Source organism: Ambystoma mexicanum (assembly GCF_040938575.1).
Source record: "Ambystoma mexicanum isolate Mex_15411 chromosome 12 unlocalized genomic scaffold, UKY_AmexF1_1 Mex_chr12_unloc.1, whole genome shotgun sequence".
NCBI lineage: Eukaryota > Metazoa > Chordata > Amphibia > Caudata > Ambystomatidae > Ambystoma > Ambystoma mexicanum.
In genome coordinates, this window is record NW_027182322.1 from 4,638,172 (window position 1) to 4,661,526 (window position 23,355).

The 23,355-nt window shown below is 46.1% G+C and overlaps 3 non-coding genes across 3 annotated transcripts; all 3 read left to right on the plus strand.

Moving 5' to 3' along the window:
• The first annotated feature begins 2,014 nt into the window (after positions 1–2,014).
• On the plus strand, positions 2,015–2,086 carry TRNAH-GUG (transfer RNA histidin (anticodon GUG)). Its single transcript has one exon. It is a non-coding gene; the product is annotated as a tRNA-His (tRNA).
• A 2,160-nt stretch (positions 2,087–4,246) lies between these two features.
• On the plus strand, positions 4,247–4,318 carry TRNAH-GUG (transfer RNA histidin (anticodon GUG)). Its single transcript has one exon. It is a non-coding gene; the product is annotated as a tRNA-His (tRNA).
• Positions 4,319–18,544: 14,226 nt separating this feature from the next.
• On the plus strand, positions 18,545–18,616 carry TRNAH-GUG (transfer RNA histidin (anticodon GUG)). Its single transcript has one exon. It is a non-coding gene; the product is annotated as a tRNA-His (tRNA).
• The last annotated feature ends 4,739 nt before the right edge of the window (positions 18,617–23,355 follow it).

Consider the following 23,355-nt stretch of genomic DNA (forward strand, 5'->3'; position numbering starts at 1 on the left):
ATTAAGACATATGTATTGCAGCGACAGTATTTCCCAGTTACAAATGGGAATAAAAACAACATCCGCGAGGGATTGAACCAACGACATTTAACTGATGTTGCCAATGGAGCGCGTTACAGAGAGCGCGAGGTCCCGCCTTTACAGTCACACGCTGATGATAATACAGATGTTTAAATAAACAGGCATATCTGTGGACTTGTGGTCTTTCTACATTGGGACTCATAGTCTAGTCCTAGGCTATTGTAGGCACTGGCGTATCTTTTAGTGGAATGAGAGGCATTCTGTAGTCGCGTGAAAGGACCTTTCAAGTCAATCTGATCTGTATTGTCCTGTGAAAAAAAGCGTTCTTAGACACAGTGAGGAGTTTTTGGGGATAATGGGAAAATCATTTCCAACTAAATGACAGGAATTTCTTAGTCCAATCATGAGGTATGCTAGGCTTTTTTATACTGTGGCGGAAAGAGAGAGAGTATAACAGTCATTATAAATAAAGGGCCAAGGAAGTGACAATTTATGGAAGGAACAATTTGCACATAGTTTTAGAATGTGGTCAGGAGGAGGACAATGTGCTTACACATATGAAACATTAGAAGGTAGACATTATGGAAGCACATATATTTCTTTATTTTTATTGTATTTGGGGAGAGGGGGTTAATATAGCACGTCCAATGTGGAAAAGTGCTTTCCATAGCACCTTGCAGGTGGGCGACATCTAGAGCTGTGCAGTAGCCACCCATGCCCCAGACGTCAAAGAGAACAAGAAGTTACACATGTTGGAAGTGAGGGTGAGACATTGAGGAGATATGATCCCCGTATGAAGCCGAGAAAAGGAGGAGGCGTGAACGTGCATCCATGTATGCAGGCGAGAAGGGAAGGAGCATTGGTCATGCATCCCTGCATGAGGGTGAGACAGGGAGGAGATATGATCCCCGTATGAAGCCGAGAGAAGGAGGAGGCGTGAACGTGCATCCATGTATGCAGGCGAGAAGGGAAGGAGCATTGGTCATGCATCCCTGCATGAGGGTGAGACAGGGAGGAGATATGATCCCCGTATGAAGCCGAGAGAAGGAGGAGGCGTGAACGTGCATCCATGTATGCAGGCGAGAAGGGAAGGAGCATTGGTCATGCATCCCTGCATGAGGGTGAGACAGGGAGGAGATATGATCCCCGTATGAAGCCGAGAGAAGGAGGAGGCGTGAACGTGCATCTATGTATGCGGGCGAGACGGGAAGGAGCATTGATCATGCATCCCTTCCTGAGGGTGAGACAGGGAGGAGATAAAATCCCTGTATGAAGCCGAGAGAACGAGGAGACATGAACGTGCATCCATGTATGCGGGCGAGAAGGGAAGGAGCATTGGTCATGCATCCCTGCATGAGGGTGAGACAGGGAGGAGATAAAATCCCTGTATGAAGCCAAGAGAATGAGGCGGCATAAACATGCATCCTTGTATGCAGGTGTGACATGGAGTCATCATGAACATGCATCCCTTTATAAGGACATAACATGGAGGACGCATGAACATGAATGCCTGAATTTTATGGTGGTGGCCTTCGGGTGATTTGGCACGTGCAATTGGTGAAGAGCACTTCTCCTGCGCAAAAAAATAAATTTACTATTAGCACCCCGGAGGGAGCCTCTGCACTTCTTATAGGGAGAAAACTCTGCAATGGAAGGGGACAGGGTCAATAACAGCTGTAAACTCTCACAAGACCATCACTGCTCTCACACTTTCCTGCTCTCAGGCTGGCGGGCCATTATCGGCCCTGGCTGCCGCACGATTGCCAGGTTTGTGTAACTATATTATTTCTAATTGGCTCCACTTTGATGACTTTCATTTGGATTCTGACTTGATTATTGAGATCTTAAATAAGTGACTGGGGATCAGGTGTCCACTTATTCTCCTGGATAACATCACAACCAACCTTTAATTCAAACATGAGTCATGACATCACAGATGGAGTACAGCTTATGATAGAGGTGGAACGACACATTGTAGCAGCCCAAGTAGCTCGCCGTGATCGTATAGTGGTTAGTACTCTGCGTTGTGGCCGCAGCAACCTCGGTTCGAATCCGAGTCACGGCATTGCGGTGAGGCAATGTCACGGCAGTTGGGCAGATATTTTAGAATTTCCATTAATACATTGGCAATCTCTGTGGAGGACTGAAACAATTCGATATGTCCTGTTACTGTTATGAACCTTTTGTTTCTTTAATGCTCTTTGCACACTTTTTCATCGGGTGACTGTAATGTATTTCAACCAAATCTAATTAAGAGCGCATTATGTGGTGACATTTGCAGTACATGAAACATTATAACACTGCCATTTACGTCAATAACCACTAGCTTGATTAAGACATATGTATTGCAGCGACAGTATTTCCCAGTTACAAATGGGAATAAAAACAACATCCGCGAGGGATTGAACCAACGACATTTAACTGATGTTGCCAATGGAGCGCGTTACAGAGAGCGCGAGGTCCCGCCTTTACAGTCACACGCTGATGATAATACAGATGTTTAAATAAACAGGCATATCTGTGGACTTGTGGTCTTTCTACATTGGGACTCATAGTCTAGTCCTAGGCTATTGTAGGCACTGGCGTATCTTTTAGTGGAATGAGAGGCATTCTGTAGTCGCGTGAAAGGACCTTTCAAGTCAATCTGATCTGTATTGTCCTGTGAAAAAAAGCGTTCTTAGACACAGTGAGGAGTTTTTGGGGATAATGGGAAAATCATTTCCAACTAAATGACAGGAATTTCTTAGTCCAATCATGAGGTGTGCTAGGCTTTTTTATACTGTGGCGGAAAGAGAGAGAGTATAACAGTCATTATAAATAAAGGGCCAAGGAAGTGACAGTTTATGGAAGGAACAATTTGCACATAGTTTTAGAATGTGGTCAGGAGGAGGACAATGTGCTTACACATATGAAACATTAGAAGGTAGACATTATGGAAGCACATATATTTCTTTATTTTTATTGTATTTGGGGAGAGGGGGTTAATATAGCACGTCCAATGTGGAAAAGTGCTTTCCATAGCACCTTGCAGGTGGGCGACATCTAGAGCTGTGCAGTAGCCACCCATGCCCCAGACGTCAAAGAGAACAAGAAGTTACACATGTTGGAAGTGAGGGTGAGACATTGAGGAGATATGATCCCCGTATGAAGCCGAGAAAAGGAGGAGGCGTGAACGTGCATCCATGTATGCAGGCGAGAAGGGAAGGAGCATTGGTCATGCATCCCTGCATGAGGGTGAGACAGGGAGGAGATATGATCCCCGTATGAAGCCGAGAGAAGGAGGAGGCGTGAACGTGCATCCATGTATGCAGGCGAGAAGGGAAGGAGCATTGGTCATGCATCCCTGCATGAGGGTGAGACAGGGAGGAGATATGATCCCCGTATGAAGCCGAGAGAAGGAGGAGGCGTGAACGTGCATCCATGTATGCGGGCGAGACGGGAAGGAGCATTGATCATGCATCCCTTCCTGAGGGTGAGACAGGGAGGAGATAAAATCCCTGTATGAAGCCGAGAGAACGAGGAGACATGAACGTGCATCCATGTATGCGGGAGAGAAGGGAAGGAGCATTGGTCATGCATCCCTGCATGAGAGTGAGACAGGGAGGAGATAAAATCCCTGTATGAAGCCAAGAGAATGAGGCGGCATGAACATGCATCCTTGTATGCAGGTGTGACATGGAGTCATCATGAACATGCATCCCTTTATAAGGACATAACATGGAGGACGCATGAACATGAATGCCTGAATTTTATGGTGGTGGCCTTCGGGTGATTTGGCACGTGCAATTGGTGAAGAGCACTTCTCCTGCGCAAAAAAATAAATGTACTATTAGCACCCCGGAGGGAGCCTCTGCACTTCTTATAGGGAGAAAACTCTGCAATGGAAGGGGACAGGGTCAATAACAGCTGTAAACTCTCACAAGACCATCACTGCTCTCACACTTTCCTGCTCTCAGGCTGGCGGGCCATTATCGGCCCTGGCTGCCGCACCATTGCCAGGTTTGTGTAACTATATTATTTCTAATTGGCTCCACTTTGATGACTTTCATTTGGATTCTGACTTGATTATTGAGATCTTAAATAAGTGACTGGGGATCAGGTGTCCACTTATTCTCATGGATAACATCACAACCAACCTTTAATTCAAACATGAGTCTTGACATCACAGATGGAGTACAGCTTATGATAGAGGTGGAACGACACATTGTAGCAGCCCAAGTATCTCGCCGTGATCGTATAGTGGTTAGTACTCTGCGTTGTGGCCGCAGCAACCTCGGTTCGAATCCGAGTCACGGCATTGCGGTGAGGCAATGTCACGGCAGTTGGGCAGATATTTTAGAATTTCCATTAATACATTGGCAATCTCTGTGGAGGACTGAAACAATTCGATATGTCCTGTTACTTTTATGAACCTTTTGTTTCTTTAATGCTCTTTGCACACTTTTTCATCGGGTGACTGTAATGTATTTCAACCAAATCTAATTAAGAGCGCATTATGTGGTGACATTTGCAGTACATGAAACATTATAACACTGCCATTTACGTCAATAACCACTAGCTTGATTAAGACATATGTATTGCAGCGACAGTATTTCCCAGTTACAAATGGGAATAAAAACAACATCCGCGAGGGATTGAACCAACGACATTTAACTGATGTTGCCAATGGAGCGCGTTACAGAGAGCGCGAGGTCCCGCCTTTACAGTCACACGCTGATGATAATACAGATGTTTAAATAAACAGGCATATCTGTGGACTTGTGGTCTTTCTACATTGGGACTCATAGTCTAGTCCTAGGCTATTGTAGGCACTGGCGTATCTTTTAGTGGAATGAGAGGCATTCTGTAGTCGCGTGAAAGGACCTTTCAAGTCAATCTGATCTGTATTGTCCTGTGAAAAAAAGCGTTCTTAGACACAGTGAGGAGTTTTTGGGGATAATGGGAAAATCATTTCCAACTAAATGACAGGAATTTCTTAGTCCAATCATGAGGTGTGCTAGGCTTTTTTATACTGTGGCGGAAAGAGAGAGAGTATAACAGTCATTATAAATAAAGGGCCAAGGAAGTGACAGTTTATGGAAGGAACAATTTGCACATAGTTTTAGAATGTGGTCAGGAGGAGGACAATGTGCTTACACATATGAAACATTAGAAGGTAGACATTATGGAAGCGCATATATTTCTTTATTTTTATTGTATTTGGGGAGAGGGGGTTAATATAGCACGTCCAATGTGGAAAAGTGCTTTCCATAGCACCTTGCAGGTGGGCGAAATCTAGAGCTGTGCAGTAGCCACCCATGCCCCAGACGTCAAAGAGAACAAGAAGTTACACATGTTGGAAGTGAGGATGAGACATTGAGGAGATATGATCCCCGTATGAAGCCGAGAGAAGGAGAAGGCGTGAACGTGCATCCATGTATGTAGGCGAGAAGGGAAGGAGCATTGGTCATGCATACCTGCATGAGGGTGAGACAGGGAGGAGATATGATCCCCGTATGAAGCCGAGAGAAGGAGGAGGCGTGAACGTGCATCCATGTATGCGGGCGAGACAGGAAGGAGCATTGGTCATGCATCCCTTCCTGAGGGTGAGACAGGGAGGAGATAAAATCCCCGTATGAAGCCGAGAGAACGAGGAGACATGAACGTGCATCCATGTATGCGGGCGAGAAGGGAAGGAGCATTGGTCATGCACCCCTGCATGAGGGTGAGACAGGGAGGAGATAAAATCCCTGTATGAAGCTAAGAGAACCAGGCGGCATGAACATGCATCCTTGTATGCAGGTGTGACATGGAGTCATCATGAACATGCATCCCTTTATAAGGACATAACATGGAGGACGCATGAACATAAATGCCTGAATTTTATGGTGGTGGCCTTCGGGTGATTTGGCACGTGCAATTGGTGAAGAGCACTTCTCCTGCGCAAAAAAATAAATGTACTATTAGCACCCCAGAGGGAGCCTCTGCACTTCTTATAGGGAGAAAACTCTGCAATGGAAGGGGACAGGGTCAATAACAGCTGTAAACTCTCACAAGACCATCACTGCTCTCACACTTTCCTGCTCTCAGGCTGGCGGGCCATTATCGGCCCTGGCTGCCGCACCATTGCCAGGTTTATGTAACTATATTATTTCTAATTGGCTCCACTTTGATGACTTTCATTTGGATTCTGACTTGATTATTGAGATCTTAAATAAGTGACTGGGGATCAGGTGTCCACTTATTCTCATGGATAACATCACAACCAACCTTTAATTCAAACATGAGTCATGACATCACAGATGGAGTACAGCTTATGATAGAGGTGGAACGTCACATTGATACAGCCCAAGTAGCTCGCTGTGATCGTATAGTGGTTAGTACTCTGCGTTGTGGCCGCAGCAACCTCGGTTCGAATCCGAGTCATGGCAGTTGGGCAGATATTTAAGAATTTCCATTAATACATTGGCAATCTCTGTGGAGGACTGAAACAATTCGATATGTCCTGTTACTGTTATGAACCTTTTGTTTCTTTAATGCTCTTTGCACACTTTTCCATCGGGTGACTGTAATGTATTTCAACCAAATCTAATTAAGAGCGCATTATGTGGTGACATTTGCAGTACATGAAACATTATAACACTGCCATTTACGTCAATAACCACTAGCTTGATTAAGACATATGTATTGCAGCGACAGTATTTCCCAGTTACAAATGGGAATAAAAACAACATCCGCGAGGGATTGAACCAACGACATTTAACTGATGTTGCCAATGGAGCGCGTTACAGAGAGCGCGAGGTCCCGCCTTTACAGTCACACGCTGATGATAATACAGATGTTTAAATAAACAGGCATATCTGTGGACTTGTGGTCTTTCTACATTGGGACTCATAATCTAGTCCTAGGCTATTGTAGGCACTGGCGTATCTTTTAGTGGAATGAGAGGCATTCTGTAGTCATGTGAAAGGACCTTTCAAGTCAATCTGATCTGTATTGTCCTGTGAAAAAAAGCGTTCTTAGACACAGTGAGGAGTTTTTGGGGATAATGGGAAAATCATTTCCAACTAAATGACAGGAATTTCTTAGTCCAATCATGAGGTGTGCTAGGCTTTTTTATACTGTGGCGGAAAGAGAGAGAGTATAACAGTCATTATAAATAAAGGGCCAAGGAAGTGACAGTTTATGGAAGGAACAATTTGCACATAGTTTTAGAATGTGGTCAGGAGGAGGACAATGTGCTTACACATATGAAACATTAGAAGGTAGACATTATGGAAGCACATATATTTCTTTATTTTTATTGTATTTGGGGAGAGGGGGTTAATATAGCACGTCCAATGTGCAAAAGTGCTTTCCATAGCACCTTGCAGGTGGGCGACATCTAGAGCTGTGCAGTAGCCACCTATGCCCCAGACGTGAAAGAGAACAAGAAGTTACACATGTTGGAAGTGAGGGTGAGACATTGAGGAGATATGATCCCCGTATGAAGCCGAGAGAAGGAGGAGGCATGAACGTGCATCCATGTATGCAGGCGAGAAGGGAAGGAGCATTGGTCATGCATCCCTGCATGAGGGTGAGACAGGGAGGAGATATGATCCCCGTATGAAGCCGAGAGAAGGAGGAGGCGTGAACGTGCATCCATGTATGCGGGCGAGACAGGAAGGAGCATTGGTCATGCATCCCTGCATGAGGGTGAGACAGGGAGGAGATATGATCCCCGTATGAAGCCGAGAGAAGGAGGAGGCGTGAACGTGCATCCATGTATGCAGGCGAGAAGGGAAGGAGCATTGGTCATGCATCCCTGCATGAGGGTGAGACAGGGAGGAGATATGATCCCCGTATGAAGCCGAGAGAAGGAGGAGGCGTGAACGTGCATCCATGTATGCAGGCGAGAAGGGAAGGAGCATTGGTCATGCATCCCTGCATGAGGGTGAGACAGGGAGGAGATATGATCCCCGTATGAAGCCGAGAGAAGAAGGAGGCGTGAACGTGCATCCATGTATGCGGGCGAGAAGGGAAGGAGCATTGGTCATGCATCCCTGCATGAGGGTGAGACAGGGAGGAGATAAAATCCCTGTATGAAGCCAAGAGAACGAGGCGGCATGAACATGCATCCTTGTATGCAGGTGTGACATGGAGTCATCATGAACATGCATCCCTTTATAAGGACATAACATGGAGGACGCATGAACATGAATGCCTGAATTTTATGGTGGTGGCCTTCGGGTGATTTGGCACGTGCAATTGGTGAAGAGCACTTCTCCTGCGCAAAAAAATAAATGTACTATTAGCACCCCGGAGGGAGCCTCTGCACTTCTTATAGGGAGAAAACTCTGCAATGGAAGGGGACAGGGTCAATAACAGCTGTAAACTCTCACAAGACCATCACTGCTCTCACACTTTCCTGCTCTCAGGCTGGCGGGCCATTATCGGCCCTGGCTGCCGCACGATTGCCAGGTTTGTGTAACTGTATTATTTCTAATTGGCTCCACTTTGATGACTTTCATTTGGATTCTGACTTGATTATTGAGATCTTAAATAAGTGACTGGGGATCAGGTGTCCACTTATTCTCATTTATAACATCACAACCAACCTTTAATTCAAACATGAGTCATGACATCACAGATGGAGTACAGCTTATGATAGAGGTGGAACGTCACATTGTAGCAGCCCAAGTAGCTCGCCGTGATAGTACTCTGCGTTGTGGCCGCAGCAACCTCGGTTCGAATCCGAGTCACGGCATTGCGGTGAGGCAATGTCACGGCATTGCGGTGAGGCAATGTCACGGCAGTTGGGCAGACTTTTTAGAATTTCCATTAATACATTGGCAATCTCTGTGGAGGACTGAAACAATTCGATATGTCCTGTTACTGTTATGAACCTTTTGTTTCTTTAATGCTCTTTGCACACTTTTTCATCGGGTGACTGTAATGTATTTCAACCAAATCTAATTAAGAGCGCATTATGTGGTGACATTTGCAGTACATGAAACATTATAACACTGCCAATTACGTCAATAACCACTAGCTTGATTAAGACATATGTATTGCAGCGACAGTATTTCCCAGTTACAAATGGGAATAAAAACAACATCCGCGAGGGATTGAACCAACGACATTTAACTGATGTTGCCAATGGAGCGCGTTACAGAGAGCGCGAGGTCCCGCCTTTACAGTCACACGCTGATGATAATACAGATGTTTAAATAAACAGGCATGTCTGTGGACTTGTGGTCTTTCTACATTGGGACTCATAGTCTAGTCCTAGGCTATTGTAGGCACTGGCGTATCTTTTAGTGGAATGAGAGGCATTCTGTAGTCGCCTGAAAGGACCTTTCAAGTCAATCTGATCTGTATTGTCCTGTGAAAAAAAGCGTTCTTAGACACAGTGAGGCGTTTTTGGGGATAATGGGAAAATCATTTCCAACTAAATGACAGGAATTTCTTAGTCCAATCATGAGGTGTGCTAGGCTTTTTTATACTGTGGCGGAAAGAGAGAGAGTATAACAGTCATTATAAATAAAGGGCCAAGGAAGTGACAGTTTATGGAAGGAACAATTTGCACATAGTTTTAGAATGTGGTCAGGAGGAGGACAATGTGCTTACACATATGAAACATTAGAAGGTAGACATTATGGAAGCACATATATTTCTTTATTTTTATTGTATTTGGGGAGAGGGGGTTAATATAGCACGTCCAATGTGGAAAAGTGCTTTCCATAGCACCTTGCAAGTGGGCGACATCTAGAGTTGTACAGTAGCCACCCATGCCCCAGACGTCAAAGAGAACAAGAAGTTACACATGTTGGAAGTGAGGGTGAGACATTGAGGAGATATGATCCCCGTATGAAGCCGAGAGAAGGAGGAGGCGTGAACGTGCATCCATGTATGCAGGCGAGAAGGGAAGGAGCATTGGTCATGCATCCCTGCATGAGGGTGAGACAGGGAGGAGATATGATCCCCGTATGAAGCCGAGAGAAGGAGGACGCGTGAACATGCATCCATGTATGCGGGCGAGACAGGAAGGAGCATTGGTCATGCATCCCTGCATGAGGGTGAGACAGGGAGGAGATATGATCCCCGTATGAAGCCGAGAGAAGGAGGAGGCGTGAACGTGCATCCATGTATGCAGGCGAGAAGGGAAGGAGCATTGGTCATGCATCCCTGCATGAGGGTGAGACAGGGAGGAGATATGATCCCCGTATGAAGCCGAGAGAAGGAGGAGGCGTGAACGTGCATCCATGTATGCGGGCGAGACAGGAAGGAGCATTGGTCATGCATCCCTGCATGAGGGTGAGACAGGGAGGAGATATGATCCCCGTATGAAGCCGAGAGAAGGAGGAGGCATGAACGTGCATCCATGTATGCGGGCGAGACGGGAAGGAGCATTGGTCATGCATCCCTTCCTGAGGGTGAGACAGGGAGGAGATAAAATCCCCGTATGAAGCCGAGAGAACGAGGAGACATGAACGTGCATCCATGTATGCGGGCGAGAAGGGAAGGAGCATTGGTCATGCATCCCTGCATGAGGGTGAGACAGGGAGGAGATAAAATCCCTGTATGAAGCCAAGAGAACGAGGCGGCATGAACATGCATCCTTGTATGCAGGTGTGACATGGAGTCATCATGAACATGCATCCCTTTATAAGGACATAACATGGAGGACGCATGAACATGAATGCCTGAATTTTATGGTGGTGGCCTTCGGGTGATTTGGCACGTGCAATTGGTGAAGAGCACTTCTCCTGCGCAAAAAAATAAAAGTACTATTAGCACCCCGGAGGGAGCCTCTGCACTTCTTATAGGGAGAAAACTCTGCAATGAAAGGGGACAGGGTCAATAACAGCTGTAAACTCTCACAAGACCATCACTGCTCTCACACTTTCCTGCTCTCAGGCTGGCGGGCCATTATCGGCCCTGGCTGCCGCACCATTGCCAGGTTTGTGTAACTATATTATTTCTAATTGGCTCCACTTTGATGACTTTCATTTGGATTCTGACTTGATTATTGAGATCTTAAATAAGTGACTGGGGATCAGGTGTCCACTTATTCTCATGGATAACATCACAACCAACCTTTAATTCAAACATGAGTCATGACATCACAGATGGAGTACAGCTTATGATAGAGGTGCAAGTCACATTGTAGCAGCCCAAGTAGCTTGTGGCCGCAGCAACCTCTGTTCGAATCCGAGTCACGGCATTGCGGTGAGGCAATGTCACGGCAGTTGGGCAGATATTTTAGAATTTCCATTAATACATTGGCAATCTCTGTGGAGGACTGAAACAATTCGATATGTCCTGTTACTGTTATGAACCTTTTGTTTCTTTAATGCTCTTTGCACACTTTTTCATCGGGTGACTGTAATGTATTTCAACCAAATCTAATTAAGAGCGCATTATGTGGTGACATTTGCAGTACATGAAACATTATAACACTGCCATTTACGTCAATAACCACTAGCTTGATTAAGACATATGTATTGCAGCGACAGTATTTCCCAGTTACAAATGGGAATAAAAACAACATCCGCGAGGGATTGAACCAACGACATTTAACTGATGTTGCCAATGGAGCGCGTTACAGAGAGCGCGAGGTCCCGCCTTTACAGTCACACGCTGATGATAATACAGATGTTTAAATAAACAGGCATATCTGTGGACTTGTGGTCTTTCTACATTGGGAGTCATAGTCTAGTCCTAGGCTATTGTAGGCACTGGCGTATCTTTTAGTGGAATGAGAGGCATTCTGTAGTCGCGTGAAAGGACCTTTCAAGTCAATCTGATCTGTATTGTCCTGTGAAAAAAAGCGTTCTTAGACACAGTGAGGAGTTTTTGGGGATAATGGGAAAATCATTTCCAACTAAATGACAGGAATTTCTTAGTCCAATCATGAGGTGTGCTAGGCTTTTTTATACTGTGGCGGAAAGAGAGAGAGTATAACAGTCATTATAAGTAAAGGGCCAAGGAAGTGACAGTTTATGGAAGGAACAATTTGCACATAGTTTTAGAATGTGGTCAGGAGGAGGACAATGTGCTTACACATATGAAACATTAGAAGGTAGACATTATGGAAGCACATATATTTCTTTATTTTTATTGTATTTGGGGAGAGGGGGTTAATATAGCACGTCCAATGTGGAAAAGTGCTTTCCATAGCACCTTGCAGGTGGGCGACATCTAGAGCTGTGCAGTAGCCACCCATGCCCCAGACGTCAAAGAGAACAAGAAGTTACACATGTTGGAAGTGAGGGTGAGACATTGAGGAGATATGATCCCCGTATGAAGCCGAGAGAAGGAGGAGGCGTGAACGTGCATCCATGTATGCAGGCGAGAAGGGAAGGAGCATTGGTCATGCATCCCTGCATGAGGGTGAGACAGGGAGGAGATATGATCCCCGTATGAAGCCGAGAGAAGGAGGACGCGTGAACGTGCATCCATGTATGCGGGCGAGACAGGAAGGAGCATTGGTCATGCATCCCTGCATGAGGGTGAGACAGGGAGGAGATATGATCCCCGTATGAAGCCGAGAGAAGGAGGAGGCGTGAACGTGCATCCATGTATGCAGGCGAGAAGGGAAGGAGCATTGGTCATACATCCCTGCATGAGGGTGAGACAGGGAGGAGATATGATCCCCGTATGAAGCCGAGAGAAGGAGGAGGCGTGAACGTGCATCCATGTATGCGGGCGAGACAGGAAGGAGCATTGGTCATGCATCCCTGCATGAGGGTGAGACAGGGAGGAGATATGATCCCCGTATGAAGCTGAGAGAAGGAGGAGGCGTGAACGTGCATCCATGTATGCGGGCGAGACGGGAAGGAGCATTGGTCATGCATCCCTTCCTGAGGGTGAGACAGGGAGGAGATAAAATCCCTGTATGAAGCCGAGAGAACGAGGAGACATGAACGTGCATCCATGTATGCGGGCGAGAAGGGAAGGAGCATTGGTCATGCATCCCTGCATGAGGGTGAGACAGGGAGGAGATAAAATCCCTGTATGAAGCCAAGAGAACGAGGCGGCTTGAACATGCATCCTTGTATGCAGGTGTGACATGGAGTCATCATGAACATGCATCCCTTTATAAGGACATAACATGGAGGACGCATGAACATGAATGCCTGAATTTTATGGTGGTGGCCTTCGGGTGATTTGGCACGTGCAATTGGTGAAGAGCACTTCTCCTGCGCAAAAAAATAAATGTACTATTAGCACCCCGGAGGGAGCCTCTGCACTTCTTATAGGGAGAAAACTCTGCAATGGAAGGGGACAGGGTCAATAACAGCTGTAAACTCTCAAAAGACCATCACTGCTCTCACACTTTCCTGCTCTCAGGCTGGCGGGCCATTATCGGCCCTGGCTGCCGCACCATTGCCAGGTTTGTGTAACTATATTATTTCTAATTGGCTCCACTTTGATGACTTTCATTTGGATTCTGACTTGATTATTGAGATCTTAAATAAGTGACTGGGGATCAGGTGTCCACTTATTCTCATGGATAACATCACAACCAACCTTTAATTCAAACATGAGTCATGACATCACAGATGGAGTACAGCTTATGATAGAGGTGGAACGTCACATTGTAGCAGCCTAAGTAGCTCGCCGTGATCGTATAGTGGTTAGTACTCTGCGTTGTGGCTGCAGCAACCTTGGTTCGATTCCGAGTCACAGCACTGCGGTGAGGCAATGTCACGGCAGTTGGGCAGATATTTTAGAATTTCCATTAATACATTGGCAATCTCTGTGGAGGACTGAAACAATTCGATATGTCCTGTTACTGTTATGAACCTTTTGTTTCTTTAATGCTCTTTGCACACTTTTTCATCGGGTGACTGTAATGTATTTCAACCAAATCTAATTAAGAGCGCATTATGTGGTGCCATTTGCAGTACATGAAACATTATAACACTGCCATTTACGTCAATAACCACTAGCTTGATTAAGACATATGTATTGTAGCGACAGTATTTCCCAGTTACAAATGGGAATAAAAACAACATCCGCGAGGGATTGAACCAACGACATTTAACTGATGTTGCCAATGGAGCGCGCTACAGAGAGCGCGAGGTCCCGCCTTTACAGTCACACGCTGATGATAATACAGATGTTTAAATAAACAGGCATATCTGTGGACTTGTGGTCTTTCTACATTGGGACTCATAGTCTAGTCCTAGGCTATTGTAGGAACTGGTGTATCTTTTAGTGGAATGAGAGGCATTCTGTAGTCGCGTGAAAGGACCTTTCAAGTCAATCTGATCTGTATTGTCCTGTGAAAAAAAGCGTTCTTAGACACAGTGAGGAGTTTTTGGGGATAATGGGAAAATCATTTCCAACTAAATGACAGGAATTTCTTAGTCCAATCATGAGGTGTGCTAGGCTTTTTTATACTGTGGCGGAAAGAGAGAGAGTATAACACTCATTATAAATAAAGGGCCAAGGAAGTGACAGTTTATGGAAGGAACAATTTGCACATAGTTTTAGAATGTGGTCAGGAGGAGGACAATGTGCTTACACATATGAAACATTAGAAGGTAGACATTATGGAAGCACATATATTTCTTTATTTTTATTGTATTTGGGAAGAGGGGGTTAATATAGCACGTCCAATGTGGAAAAGTGCTTTCCATAGCACCTTGCAGGGGGGCGACATCTAGAGCTGTGCAGTAGCCACCCATGCCCCAGACGTCAAAGAGAACAAGAAGTTACACATGTTGGAAGTGAGGGTGAGACATTGAGGAGATATGATCCCCGAATGAAGCCGAGAGAAGGAGGAGGCGTGAACGTGCATCCATGTATGCAGGCGAGAAGGGAAGGAGCATTGGTCATGCATCCCTGCATGAGGGTGAGACAGGGAGGAGATATGATCCCCGTATGAAGCCGAGAGAAGGAGGAGGCGTGAACGTGCATCCATGTATGCGGGCGAGACAGGAAGGAGCATTGGTCATGCATCCCTGCATGAGGGTGAGACAGGGAGGAGATATGATCCCCGTATGAAGCCGAGAGAAGGAGGAGGCGTGAACGTGCATCCATGTATGCAGGCGAGAAGGGAAGGAGCATTGGTCATGCATCCCTGCATGAGGGTGAGACAGGGAGGAGATATGATCCCCGTATGAAGCCGAGAGAAGGAGGAGGCGTGAACGTGCATCCATGTATGCGGGCGAGACAGGAAGGAGCATTGGTCATGCATCCCTGCATGGGGGTGAGACAGGGAGGAGATATGATCCCCGTATGAAGCCGAGAAAAGGAGGAGGCGTGAACGTGCATCCATGTATGCGGGCGAGACGGGAAGGAGCATTGGTCATGCATCCCTTCCTGAGGGTGAAACAGGGAGGAGATAAAATCCCCGTATGAAGCCGAGAGAACGAGGAGACATGAACGTGCATCCATGTATGCGGGCGAGAAGGGAAGGAGCATTGGTCATGCATCCCTGCATGAGGGTGAGACAGGGAGGAGATAAAATCCCTGTATGAAGCCAAGAGAATGAGGCGGCATGAACATGCATCCTTGTATGCAGGTGTGACATGGAGTCATCATGAACATGCATCCCTTTATAAGGACATAACATGGAGGACGCATGAACATGAATGCCTGAATTTTATGGTGGTGGCCTTCGGGTGATTTGGCACGTGCAATTGGTGAAGAGCACTTCTCCTGCGCAAAAAAATAAATGTACTATTAGCACCCCGGAGGGAGCCTCTGCACTTCTTATAGGGAGAAAACTCTGCAATGAAAGGGGACAGGGTCAATAACAGCTGTAAACTCTCACAAGACCATCACTGCTCTCACACTTTCCTGCTCTCAGGCTGGCGGGCCATTATCAGCCCTGGCTGCCGCACCATTGCCAGGTTTGTGTAACTATATTATTTCTAATTGGCTCCACTTTGATGACTTTCATTTGGATTCTGACTTGATTATTGAGATCTTAAATAAGTGACTGGGGATCAGGTGTCCACTTATTCTCATGGATAACATCACAACCAACCTTTAATTCAAACATGAGTCATGACATCACAGATGGAGTACAGCTTATGACAGAGGTGGGACATCACATTGTGGCAGCCCAAGTAGCTCGCCGTGATCGTATAGTGGTTAGTACTCTGTGTTGTGGCCGCAGCAACCTCCGTTCGAATCCGAGTCACGGCATTGCGGTGAGGCAATGTCACGGCAGTTGGGCAGATATTTTAGAATTTCCATTAATACATTGGCAATCTCTGTGGAGGACTGAAACAATTCGATATGTCCTGTTACTGTTATGAACCTTTTGTTTCTTTAATGCTCTTTGCACACTTTTTCATCGGGTGACTGTAATGTATTTCAACCAAATCTAATTAAGAGCGCATTATGTGGTGACATTTGCATTACATGAAACATTATAACACTGCCATTTACGTCAATAACCACTAGCTTGATTAAGACATATGTATTGCAGCGACAGTATTTCCCAGTTACAAATGGGAATAAAAACAACATCCGCGAGGGATTGAACCAACGACATTTAACTTATGTTGCCAATGGAGCGCGTTACAGAGAGCGCGAGGTCCCGCCTTTACAGTCACACGCTGATGATAATACAGATGTTTAAATAAACAGGCATATCTGTGGACTTGTGGTCTTTCTACATTGGGACTCATAGTCTAGTCCTAGGCTATTGTAGGCACTGGCGTATCTTTTAGTGGAATGAGAGGCATTCTGTAGTCGCGTGAAAGGACCTTTCAAGTCAATCTGATCTGTATTGTCCTGTGAAAAAAAGCGTTCTTAGACACAGTGAGGAGTTTTTGGGGATAATGGGAAAATCATTTCCAACTAAATGACAGGAATTTCTTAGTCCAATCATGAGGTGTGCTAGGCTTTTTTATACTGTGGCGGAAAGAGAGAGAGTATAACAGTCATTATAAATAAAGGGCCAAGGAAGTGACAGTTTATGGAAGGAACAATTTGCACATAGTTTTAGAATGTGGTCAGGAGGAGGACAATGTGCATACACATATGAAACATTAGAAGGTAGACATTATGGAAGCACATATATTTCTTTATTTTTATTGTATTTGGGGAGAGGGGGTTAATATAGCACGTCCAATGTGGAAAAGTGCTTTCCATAGCACCTTGCAGGTGGGCGACATCTAGAGCTGTGCAGTAGCCACCCATGCCCCAGACGTCAAAGAGAACAAGAAGTTACACATGTTGGAAGTGAGGGTGAGACATTGAGGAGATATGATCCCCGTATGAAGCCGAGAGAAGGAGGAGGCGTGAACGTGCATCCATGTATGCAGGCGAGAAGGGAAGGAGCATTGGTCATGCATCCCTGCATGAGGGTGAGACAGGGAGGAGATATGATCCCCGTATGAAGCCGAGAGAAGGAGGAGGCGTGAACGTGCATCCATGTATGCGGGCGAGACAGGAAGGAGCATTGGTCATGCATCCCTGCATGAGGGTGAGACAGGGAGGAGATATGATCCCCGTATGAAGCCGAGAGAAGGAGGAGGCGTGAACGTGCATCCATGTATGCAGGCGAGAAGGGAAGAAGCATTGGTCATGCATCCCTGCATGAGGGTGAGACAGGGAGGAGATATGATCCCCGTATGAAGCCGAGAGAAGGAGGAGGCGTGAACGTGCATCCATGTATGCGGGCGAGACAGGAAGGAGCATTGGTCATGCATCCCTGCATGAGGGTGAGACAGGGAGGAGATATGATCCCCGTATGAAGCCGAGAGAAGGAGGAGGCGTGAACGTGCATCCATGTATGCGGGCGAGACGGGAAGGAGCATTGGTCATGCATCCCTTCCTGAGGGTGAGACAGGGAGGAGATAAAATCCCCGTATGAAGCCGAGAGAATGAGGAGACATGAACGTGCATCCATGTATGCGGGCGAGAAGGGAAGGAGCATTGGTCATGCATCCCTGCATGAGGGTGAGACAGGGAGGAGATAAAATCCCTGTATGAAGCCAAGAAAACGAGGCGGCATGAACATGCATCCTTGTATGCAGGTGTGACATGGAGTCATCATGAACATGCATCCCTTTATAAGGACATAACATGGAGGACGCATGAACATGAATGCCTGAATTTTATGGTGGTGGCCTTCGGGTGATTTGGCACGTGCAATTGGTGAAGAGCACATCTCCTGCTCAAAAAAATAAATCTACTATTAGCACCCCGGAGGGAGCCTCTGCACTTCTTATAGGGAGAAAACTCTGCAATGGAAGGGGACAGGGTCAATAACAGCTGTAAACTCTCACAAGACCATCACTGCTCTCACACTTTCCTGCTCTCAGGCTGGCGGGCCATAATCGGCCCTGGCTGCCGCACCATTGCCAGGTTTGTGTAACTATATTATTTCTAATTGGCTCCACTTTGATGACTTTCATTTGGATTCTGACTTGATTATTGAGATCTTAAATAAGTGACTGGGGATCAGGTGTCCACTTATTCTCATGGATAACATCACAACCAACCTTTAATTCAAACATGAGTCATGACATCAAAGATGGAGTACAGCTTATGACAGAGGTGGAACGTCACATTGTGGCAGCCCAAGTAACTCGCCGTGATCGTATAGTGGTTAGTACTCTGTGTTGTGGCCGCAGCAACCTCGGTTCGAATCCGAGTCACGGCAGTTGGGCAGATATTTTAGAATTTCCATTAATACATTGGCAATCTCTGTGGAGGACTGAAACAATTCGATATGTCCTGTTACTGTTATGAACCTTTTGTTTCTTTAATGCTCTTTGCACACTTTTTCATCGGGTGACTGTAATGTATTTCAACCAAATCTAATTAAGAGCGCATTATGTGGTGACATTTGCAGTACATGAAACATTATAACACTGCCATTTACGTCAATAACCACAACTTGATTAAGACATATGTATTGCAGCGACAGTATTTCCCAGTTACAAATGGGAATAAAAACAACATCCGCGAGGGATTGAACCAACGACATTTAACTGATGTTGCCAATGGAGCGCGTTACAGAGAGCGCGAGGTCCCGCCTTTACAGTCACACGCTGATGATAATACAGATGTTTAAATAAACAGGCATATCTGTGGACTTGTGGTCTTTCTACATTGGGAGTCATAGTCTAGTCCTAGGCTATTGTAGGCACTGGCGTATCTTTTAGTGGAATGAGAGGCATTCTGTAGTCGCGTGAAAGGACCTTTCAAGTCAATCTGATCTGTATTGTCCTGTGAAAAAAAGCGTTCTTAGACACAGTGAGGAGTTTTTGGGGATAATGGGAAAATCATTTCCAACTAAATGACAGGAATTTCTTAGTCCAATCATGAGGTGTGCTAGGCTTTTTTATACTGTGGCGGAAAGAGAGAGAGTATAACAGTCATTATAAATAAAGGGCCAAGGAAGTGACAGTTTATGGAAGGAACAATTTGCACATAGTTTTAGAATGTGGTCAGGAGGAGGACAATGTGCTTACACATATGAAACATTAGAAGGTAGACATTATGGAAGCACATATATTTCTTTATTTTTATTGTATTTGGGGAGAGGGGGTTAATATAGCACGTCCAATGTGGAAAAGTGCTTACCATAGCACCTTGCAGGTGGGCGACATCTAGAGCTGTGCAGTAGCCACCCATGCCCCAGACGTCAAAGAGAACAAGAAGTTACACATGTTGGAAGTGAGGGTGAGACATTGAGGAGATATGATCCCCGTATGAAGCCGAGAGAAGGAGGAGGCGTGAACGTGCATCCATGTATGCATGCGAGAAGGGAAGGAGCATTGGTCATGCATCCCTGCATGAGGGTGAGACAGGGAGGAGATATGATCCCCGTATGAAGTCGAGAGAAGGAGGAGGCGTGAACGTGCATCCATGTATGGAGGCGAGACAGGAAGGAGCATTGGTCATGCATCCCTGCATGAGGGTGAGACAGGGAGGAGATATGATCCCCGTATGAAGCCGAGAGAAGGAGGAGGCGTGAACGTGCATCCATGTATGCAGGCGAGAAGGGAAGGAGCATTGGTCATGCATCCCTGCATGAGGGTGAGACAGGGAGGAGATATGATCCCTGTATGAAGCCGAGAGAAGGAGGAGGCGTGAACGTGCATCCATGTATGCGGGCGAGACAGGAAGGAGCATTGGTCATGCATCCCTGCATGAGGGTGAGACAGGGAGGAGATATGATCCCCGTATGAAGCCGAGAGAAGGAGGAGGCGTGAACGTGCATCCATGTATGCAGGCGAGACGGGAAGGAGCATTGGTCATGCATCCCTTCCTGAGGGTGAGACAGGGAGGAGATAAAATCCCCGTATGAAGCCGAGAGAACGAGGAGACATGAACGTGCATCCATGTATGCGGGCGAGAAGGGAAGGAGCATAGGTCATGCATCCCTGCATGAGGGTGAGACAGGGAGGAGATAAAATCCCTGTATGAAGCCAAGAGAACGAGGCGGCATGAACATGCATCCTTGTATGCAGGTGTGACATGGAGTCATCATGAACATGCATCCCTTTATAAGGACATAACATGGAGGACGCATGAACATGAATGCCTGAATTTTATGGTGGTGGCCTTTGGGTGATTTGGCACGTGCAATTGGTGAAGAGCACTTCTCCTGCGCAAAAAAATAAATGTACTATTAGCACCCCGGAGGGAGCCTCTGCACTTCCTATAGGGAGAAAACTCTGCAATGGAAGGGGACAGGGTCAATAACAGCTGTAAACTCTCACAAGACCATCACTGCTCTCACACTTTCCTGCTCTCAGGCTGGCGGGCCATTATCGGCCCTGGCTGCCGCACCATTGCCAGGTTTGTGTAACTATATTATTTCTAATTGGCTCCACTTTGATGACTTTCATTTGGATTCTGACTTGATTATTGAGATCTTAAATAAGTGACTGGGGATCAGGTGTTAACATCACAACCAACCTTTAATTCAAACATGAGTCATGACATCACAGATGGAGTACAGCTTATGATAGAGGTGGAACGTCACATTGTAGCAGCCCAAGTAGCTCACTGTGATCTTATAGTGGTTAGTACTCTGCGTTGTGGCCGCAGCAACCTCGAATCGAATCGAATCCGAATCACGGCAATGCGGTGAGGCAATGTCACGGCAGTTGGGCAGATATTTTAGAATTTCCATTAATACATTGGCAATCTCTGTGGAGGACTGAAACAATTCGATATGTCCTGTTACTGTTATGAACCTTTTGTTTCTTTAATGCTCTTTGCACACTTTTTCATCGGGTGACTGTAATGTATTTCAACCAAATCTAATTAAGAGCGCATTATGTGGTGACATTTGCAGTACATGAAACATTATAACACTGCCATTTACGTCAATAACCACTAGCTTGATTAAGACATATGTATTGCAGCGACAGTATTTCCCAGTTACAAATGGGAATAAAAACAACATCCGCGAGGGATTGAACCAACGACATTTAACTGATGTTGCCAATGGAGCGCGTTACAGAGAGCGCGAGGTCCCGCCTTTACAGTCACACGCTGATGATAATACAGATGTTTAAATAAACAGGCATATCTGTGGACGTGTGGTCTTTCTACATTGGGACTCATAGTCTAGTCCTAGGCTATTGTAGGCACTGGCGTATCTTTTAGTGGAATGAGAGGCATTCTGTAGTCGCGTGAAAGGACCTTTCAAGTCAATCTGATCTGTATTGTCCTGTGAAAAAAAGCGTTCTTAGACACAGTGAGGAGTTTTTGGGGATAATGGGAAAATCATTTCCAACTAAATGACAGGAATTTCTTAGTCCAATCATGAGGTGTGCTAGGCTTTTTTATACTGTGGCGGAAAGAGAGAGAGTATAACAGTCATTATAAATAAAGGGCCAAGGAAGTGACAGTTTATGGAAGGAACAATTTGCACATAGTTTTAGAATGTGGTCAGGAGGAGGACAATGTGCTTACACATATGAAACATTAGAAGGTAGACATTATGGAAGCACATATATTTCTTTATTTTTATTGTATTTGGGGAGAGGGGGTTAATATAGCACGTCCAATGTGGAAAAGTGCTTTCCATAGCACCTTGCAGGTGGGCGACATCTAGAGCTTTGCAGTAGCCACCCATGCCCCAGATGTCAAAGAGAACAAGAAGTTACACATGTTGGAAGTGAGGGTGAGACATTGAGGAGATATGATCCCCGTATGAAGCCGAGAGAAGGAGGAGGCGTGAACGTGGACCCATTTATGCAGGCGAGAAGGGAAGGAGCATTGGTCATGCATCCCTGCATGAGGGTGAGACATGGGAGGAGATATGATTCCTGTATGAAGCCGAGAGAAGGAGGAGGCGTGAACATGCATCCATGTATGCGGGCGAGACAGGAAGGAGCATTGGTCATGCATCCCTGCATGAGGGTGAGACAGGGAGGAGATATGATCTCCGTATGAAGCCGAGAGAAGGAGGAGGCGTGACGTGCATCCATGTATGCAGGCGAGAAGGGAAGGAGCATTGGTCATGCATCCCTGCATGAGGGTGAGACAGGGAGGAGATATGATCCCCGTATGAAGCCGAGAGAAGGAGGAGGCGTGAACGTGCATCCATGTATGCGGGCGAGACAGGAAGGAGCATTGGTCATGCATCCCTGCATGAGGGTGAGACAGGGAGGAGATATGATCCCCGTATGAAGCCGAGAGAAGGAGGAGGCGTGAACGTGCATCCATGTATGCGGGCGAGACGGGAAGGAGCATTGGTCATGCATCCCTTCCTGAGGGTGAGACAGGGAGGAGATAAAATCCCCGTATGAAGCCGAGAGAACGAGGAGACATGAACGTGCATCCATGTATGCGGGCGAGAAGGGAAGGAGCATTGGTCATGCATCCCTGCATGAGGGTGAGACAGGGAGGAGATAAAATCCCTGTATGAAGCCAAGAGAACGAGGCGGCATGAACATGCATCCTTGTATGCAGGTGTGACATGGAGTCATCATGAACATGCATCCCTTTATAAGGACATAACATGGAGGACGCATGAACATGAATGCCTGAATTTTATGGTGGTGGCCTTCGGGTGATTTGGCACGTGCAATTGGTGAAGAGCACTTCTCCTGCGCAAAAAAATAAATGTACTATTAGCACCCCGGAGGGAGCCTCTGCACTTCTTATAGGGAGAAAACTCTGCAATGGAAGGGGACAGGGTCAATAACAGCTGTAAACTCTCACAAGACCATCACTGCTCTCACACTTTCCTGCTCTCAGGCTGGCGGGCCATTATCGGCCCTGGCTGCCGCACCATTGCCAGGTTTGTGTAACTATATTATTTCTAATTGGCTCCACTTTGATGACTTTCATTTGGATTCTGACTTGATTATTGAGATCTTAAATAAGTGACTGGGGATCAGGTGTCCACTTATTCTCATGGATAACATCACAACC